Source organism: Melitaea cinxia, chromosome 12 (genome assembly GCF_905220565.1).
Source record: "Melitaea cinxia chromosome 12, ilMelCinx1.1, whole genome shotgun sequence".
NCBI classification, from domain to species: domain Eukaryota; kingdom Metazoa; phylum Arthropoda; class Insecta; order Lepidoptera; family Nymphalidae; genus Melitaea; species Melitaea cinxia.
In genome coordinates, this window is record NC_059405.1 from 12,990,144 (window position 1) to 12,996,769 (window position 6,626).

The 6,626-nt window shown below is 32.4% G+C and overlaps 1 long non-coding RNA gene across 1 annotated transcript; it reads right to left on the reverse strand.

Annotated features, from left to right (window-relative positions):
• Positions 1-1,527: 1,527 nt before the first annotated feature.
• Positions 1,528-2,370, reverse strand: LOC123658537. Its single transcript, XR_006743904.1, has 2 exons — positions 2,180-2,370; positions 1,528-1,778 (listed from the first exon to the last, which is right to left on the reverse strand). It is a non-coding gene; the product is annotated as an uncharacterized LOC123658537 (long non-coding RNA).
• Between the last annotated feature and the right edge of the window lie 4,256 nt (positions 2,371-6,626).

The following is a 6,626-nucleotide window of genomic DNA, read 5'->3' on the forward strand; positions in this document are numbered from 1 at the left end:
GATGCTTCTGGTGTTGCAAGCGTCTATAAGCTAAGGTAGTTGCTTACCATCAGGTGAGCCGTACACTGTCTTGTTTGCCGACCTAGTTGTATAAAAAAAATGCTGCTCCACTGCGGATTGGCGGATATATTCCCTACTATGAGCAACGATTGCTACCAGGTATTTATGATAACATCCAGGACCGACGGTTTAACATGCTCTCCGAGGCGCGGTGGCGAGACCCACAAGGACAGATGTCCAAAGATAAAACATAATTTTATAAATAGTTTACACGATACATTTTTTTTAAATGACCCAATACTATTTACGTTAGCATGAATTATTTCGTTTATTTACCACAAGAGACAAATAAAACTAAAAGGTAAAATAAGTTTTTTTTTTTATCATCTATCGTATCGTGTTTATTTTTCTTCAATATCATTTAATTTAGAGTTGATATTATTCCTTTACGTAAAAACATTTACTATACGAAAATGTATAATAGTTTACTCGCATGGTTTCACTGACGTTTCCATTTACATTTTTTTTTCAGAGCAGCGGAAACGTAAAATTTTGCACCTGTAGCTACTTTTGGTAATGTAATTTTTCAATATATCGATTCGGTCATAACACTGTTTGCTGTGACAAATGAGCATACAGAAGCTTTTTTTTTTTTGAATATCATATCAAAAATTGACCGCTCCAGCGGGATTCGAACCCGCGTCTCCGACTGACTGTGTCGGCGCTCTAGCCAATTAAGCTATGGAACGATGTACCCGCCAGAGCGAAATTCTTGATATGATGATTTTTATTTACGCTTTAAGCGAACCGTGGCGCCGTCTATAGTGAGTTCTTTACAGAGACCCGTAACTATTCAAAGTTTCATATTACAATGAAAATCTTTGACAGAATACGACACCTTGCTATTCTTAATATGTACGATTTTATTTTTGTGTTACCCACACATTAGGGATTCTAAACATTTTTTGAATATCATATCAAAAATTGACCGCTCCAGCGGGATTCGAACCCGCGTCTCCGACTGACCGTGTCGGCGCTCTAGCCAATTAAGCTATGGAACGATTCGCTTAAACCGTAAATAAAAATCATCATATCAAGAATTTCGCTTTGGCGGGTACATCGTTCCATAGCTTAATTGGCTAGAGCGCCGACACGGTCAGTCGGAGACGCGGGTTCGAATCCCGCTGGAGCGGTCAATTTTTGATATGATATTCAAAAAATGTTTAGAATCCCTAATGTGTGGGTAACACAAAAATAAAATCGTACATATACAGAAGCTGTGTGTAATGTGTGTGTGTGCGTGTGTTTCTGGACCGGGTGTTATAGGGGGTAATCTTCGTAAATACTGATTCGATCATAAAAATTATTTCACTAACAGATAGCTACACTATTCAGGAGTAATATATGCTATATTTTATTGTTTTTGGAACAAAAAATTCAGTGAAAAATAATAGTAAATGTAAATCAGGTCGGAGAAATACGCGCGAGATGAAAACTTTACTGTACATTGTCGCAATGAGACACAAATTTGTTAGGGACGTGGTATAATGGCCTTAAATAAAATGATACTGCCACTCAAGGGATTGATGGACTACTCCCCTGGCAACCGTGGAACAAGGCGAGGGTCTTCGCGTGACAAGCGGGTGGAGACAATGCGGAGCAGGGTCTTCGCGTGGCAAGCGGGTGGAGAGTGGAGACAATGCGGAGTAGGGTCTTCGCGATGCGGAGCAGGGTCTTCGCGATGCGGAGCAGGGTCTTCGCGATGCGGAGCAGGGTCCCTGGAATGTTATGTTTTCCCGCCTTAGTCCACTATCCTTCGTCATTGTCCGGAGGCCCTTCCACGATGCCCCAAGAGGAGCGTCTGCCACCTACCGTGGTAGCGGAATTGTCGTGGAAGGGCGACAGAACTTAAATTACATTTAAGAAATAAAAACAATTACAACAATGCATAAAATCTAATTACAAAACAATTTTTTTTTACTGCGGTATGAAAGCTTGAAGGTAGACAAATAAAAATATATGTATATTAACTGTTTAAATAATATCTATTAAGTCAAATAATCTTAAGGATAACTATTATTTAAAGCTCACACAAGCTGAACAGAATGTTTACATATATACTAATGTAATAATAAAAAGGTTTTTTTTTAAAACAAATAATTGTGATAATAAAACTTACCCTAAGACGGGGATTTCTCCAGTGTATTTCCAATTGATTATTATGCTGATTATATTAATATTGAATCAGGATCCAGATTAATCTTATTAACGCGTTTTACAAAAGAAATAGGCAAATCAATATTCTCGTAGTTCAAAGTTCATTACGTATTAACAACTACCTCGCAGTCTAACGCCGAATGACATGACCGATGGCATGCCGCCTCGGCAACGCCCGAGAGAACCCGTTATAAAATTATCTATATTGAAAACAAATCGAACGTTCGCTTTAACTTTTTCTTGTAAATTAGTTCATTAAATACCTATTTGATTTTTTTTTTATACTCTTTAAAATAATATTGACAAAACAAAAATTATATATATTTTTTTTATATATGGATGTAAATCAATAATGTGATATTTTTATTAAAAATAAATATGAAGTCATGTAACGTTCCGTTACAACATTTGCATCACAAATTAATTAACGCCCAACGAAGTGGGCACGGGTCGGCTAGCGATAAAATAAATTATATTGATTTTGTTTAGTTTGTGTTGCCAAGGGTAATTTAAAGACCCTCACGACACCTTATTAAATGTCGATTACAGAATTATTATTAATTTTGAATCTTTACAGAGAACTATAAAGAATGTGATTGTGTATAATGTGAAAAAATATATTTGTTTGAAAGCTATAATTTTAGTCGCTAGTCCAATTTGATAAATTATTTTTGTGTTAGACAATCAAATATTGAAATACAACGCCGGTGACACTGCAAGGATGTCTACTGTCTAGTCCGAAAATAAACCGTGAACACGTTATACTTATATTTTTAGTAGACGTCTAATTAAAGGTTAATAAAAGAATATGTTACGTAATTATGTTTCCCACATTATCTACAATAATATTTTAGCAGTCGTTTAATTTAAAAGGTTAACAAAGGAATAATTATATAAACATTATTTTAATAACATAAAATTATGTAAAATAAAAGAATTAGTTACGTAATTTTATATTTCGCAAATATAAATAGGTCGGAAAGCCGCAGAATAAAACTTTTAATACTTTATTATAAAATTTAGAACAGTTCCATTATTTTTTCTTATCTTAGTAACGCTACAACGGTTAAACTTTTTAATTTCAATTTGAATTCATTTGTAAGATATTTTCATGTATATGTAGGTAATGTAAATTGAAATTCGGAATTACAAATCGCGAAGTAATGTATAGTGAGAATTTCTGTGTGAAATGACTCGATATCGTTTCTAACAGTAGCACCTATTACAGTAGGTACCTATTACGCTATTTCGTAATCAAAATAAATAAAGTAACATCATTAGCAACCATTTTTCATTCTTATATTTACTTTGTTGATATTATTCATAAGGTATATAAAAATTAGAACTGTTTTATAAAATAAAATCTAGCTATCAAAACTGGTAATAAAACTATCATCAAGCCGTATTTACGTAATTTTTAATTAGTAAATTAAAATGAGAAAAAAAATACTAATTTCTATATAACTAATATACTTCATAATGAATAATATCGATTTACTTTATATTATTTCACGAATGAAGCTAAATAAATTCTTAGACATACATATCCATGGTGTCTCACAAAGTCTCGTACGTTGTTGTGTGATTCTATGAGCTGTCAAAAGCATTTGTGGATTGCGTCGCGTATAGTTTTGTCTTCATACACTTACACTTTCTAAATTTAAAACTTAATTCAAAAAATAATAGCTCATACTACCCTGTTAATAACTATATTAGTATCTAGAGGGCGAGGTTCTAATCTTTCATTCCTTTATACTTACTGCCTGGACTTCGAATATAATGCAAATAAATGCATTCATAGATATATAATGTAACAAAATATATTTTCAGCGAACGCCTGTTTAATATCTCGTCGCCTCTTCTTAATAGAACTTACAGATCGAACCGGAAGTAACTTTAATTAAAACTAAAACAAATTTTAAATAACGATCGCCCTTGGCCAAGGCGCTAAGGTTGGCGCATGGATGCGTCGGCGCATGCGCTGATCGCTGACATCACGACACGCCTAGCCAAACGATGTTTGAACATTTGCCTGTAGTTCGTTCAGGGAACGTACAATGTTGAAAAAGTTATCATACTCATTATCTAATTGATATTTGATTCTTTATTTATTTAATTGATCAATAATGTTAGAATAATTATTAAAGTTTTTTTAATTTAATTGATTTTTGAAGTGAAAACTTCTTTAGCCCTGTTGGACACTTTTTGGTAGGGAAAATCTTATGGGTTCGCGTCACCGACATGCTTATAGCAGTATATCTGTAGCTATACAGCTGACGTATTGTGCAAAACATTATGGAATTTAAATTTAATACTAAAATTTCTAAGTTTTCACTTCTACCGGCAGTCTCTATATATGTCTTTTTGGAACGACGTTCCTTACGGCAGGCTTGACATATTTGGCTGGGCGACCGAACTGAAAAAAATGTGATACTAAAACCGTAAGAAAAAAAATATAACGCAAGTGACATAATATCAGTCACACGACTGTATAATATGACATTTGTAAAACTAAAATATTACTAGTAAACTTTTTTTTAAATTATTTATGTAATTTTATACTGTCGACAAAAATATATAAACACATATGTTTTTTATTTCACTTGATAGTTTGAATTATTATTATTATTATTTTGTTTGATTCATTTTATTTTACGGTATTTGTTATTTTTCGTTTTTATTGATTCAAAAATATATGCTTTAATTATATTTTTATTTTTACCTAAGTTATTTTAATTTTAATTCGACAAAAGCTTAATTGGGAAAGATTGTGTGTTTTATACAATATGTATTAAAGAACATAAAAAAATAATATTCCGTAAATTCAAAAAAAAAATCTTATCAAGAAAGTATGGAATAGTGCAATAATATTTCATTTATATTATAATCTACCTCAAGAATGTCAGATATATAAAGAAACAACTCTGCAGTATAAAACAATTCCAGTTTCTTTTAAGTAAAACACACAGAACCTTTAATTTAATACGGTATAAGTAGTCTGAAAATATTATTTATATATTATTTAATGCTATTATAATAATAATAATAACTTTTTTGTTGCAGATTTACATCTACACAATTGTTAGTAATATTTTAAAATTTAAAAACTCCTTTATTTTACTTTTTATTATTATCTATTATAAAACCTATTTCATTCAAATATAAAAGCTTTTTAATAAATGATGAATAGAAGACCTAAATAAAACAATGCGTTAAAGGAAAATGCCTGCACTCACTCCCTAGACACGACCACCGTGTGACCTAGTAACTGAAATAACGCTTGGGGTAAATAACTTTTTGCGCCACGATATTTAAAAGAGAATATTTCTGTACACTAACGATTGTTAAACGAGCTGATATAGTGAAGAGATATATATATATATATATAGTGAAATGTTTGACTTTGTGGTTTGATTATAAAATTATTTTATTGATGCTTATTAGTTTGATTACTCGATTCATTTATTTTTTTGTCATATCTCCTTTAACACACTATAGTTAGTTAATTAATGCAGTATCATACCGTGATTACATTCATACAAGATTTATCAGAAAATTTATCCGAAGAAACATTGATGCATATATTACTCAACAGTTTGTAGTTTTGTACACACTCGTAAAACTCAAACGCATTACTAATAAGTAAGCATCGTATCAAATATTATATATTGACTCTTAACTTTGACGTTTATCCAGTTTATTTTCATTTTATATTCTGAGATCATAGTGTTCTACTTGAAGTTAATATGTGAAAATTAGATAACTTCAACAAAACTAATTGCGATCTGACCTCAGTTATCGGTCTCCTTGGGGAAAGCTGTAGCGCAATAAATACAATAATTTATTTATCAAGAACTATACTCATAGTACCTACAAAATATTTGTGATACTTTATGTGTCCCTAAGGAAAACGTTCAGACATTATTCCTTTTTTTGAAATTCGAAAACGTGCCTCAATAAATGTATTCTTTAATATTTCGTATGGCGTTACTCCCCCCGTTTTACTTTACAAGTTATATTGAGCCTATATCAATGGTTACTAATAAATTTTATCTCACGTAGTCAAATTACTGATACTTTTTATCAGCAGGTAATAAAACAGGCCGTTAGGCTATTTCACATCAACTAATAAGCTACAACTTTTGGATTCACATGTTGCGAATAGAAATATTCGACAGACAAAGTGTGTTTGAATCATCATTATCATCATTACAGCCTATACAGTCCACTGCTGGACATAGGCCTCCACAAGTTTACGCCAAAAATAACATGAACTCATGTGCTTTGCCCATAGTCACCACGCTGGGCAGGCGGGTTGGTGACCGCAGGGCTGGCTTTGTCGCACTGAAGACGCTGCTGCCCGTCTTCGGCCTGTGTATTTCAAAGCCAGCAGTTGGATGGTTATCCCG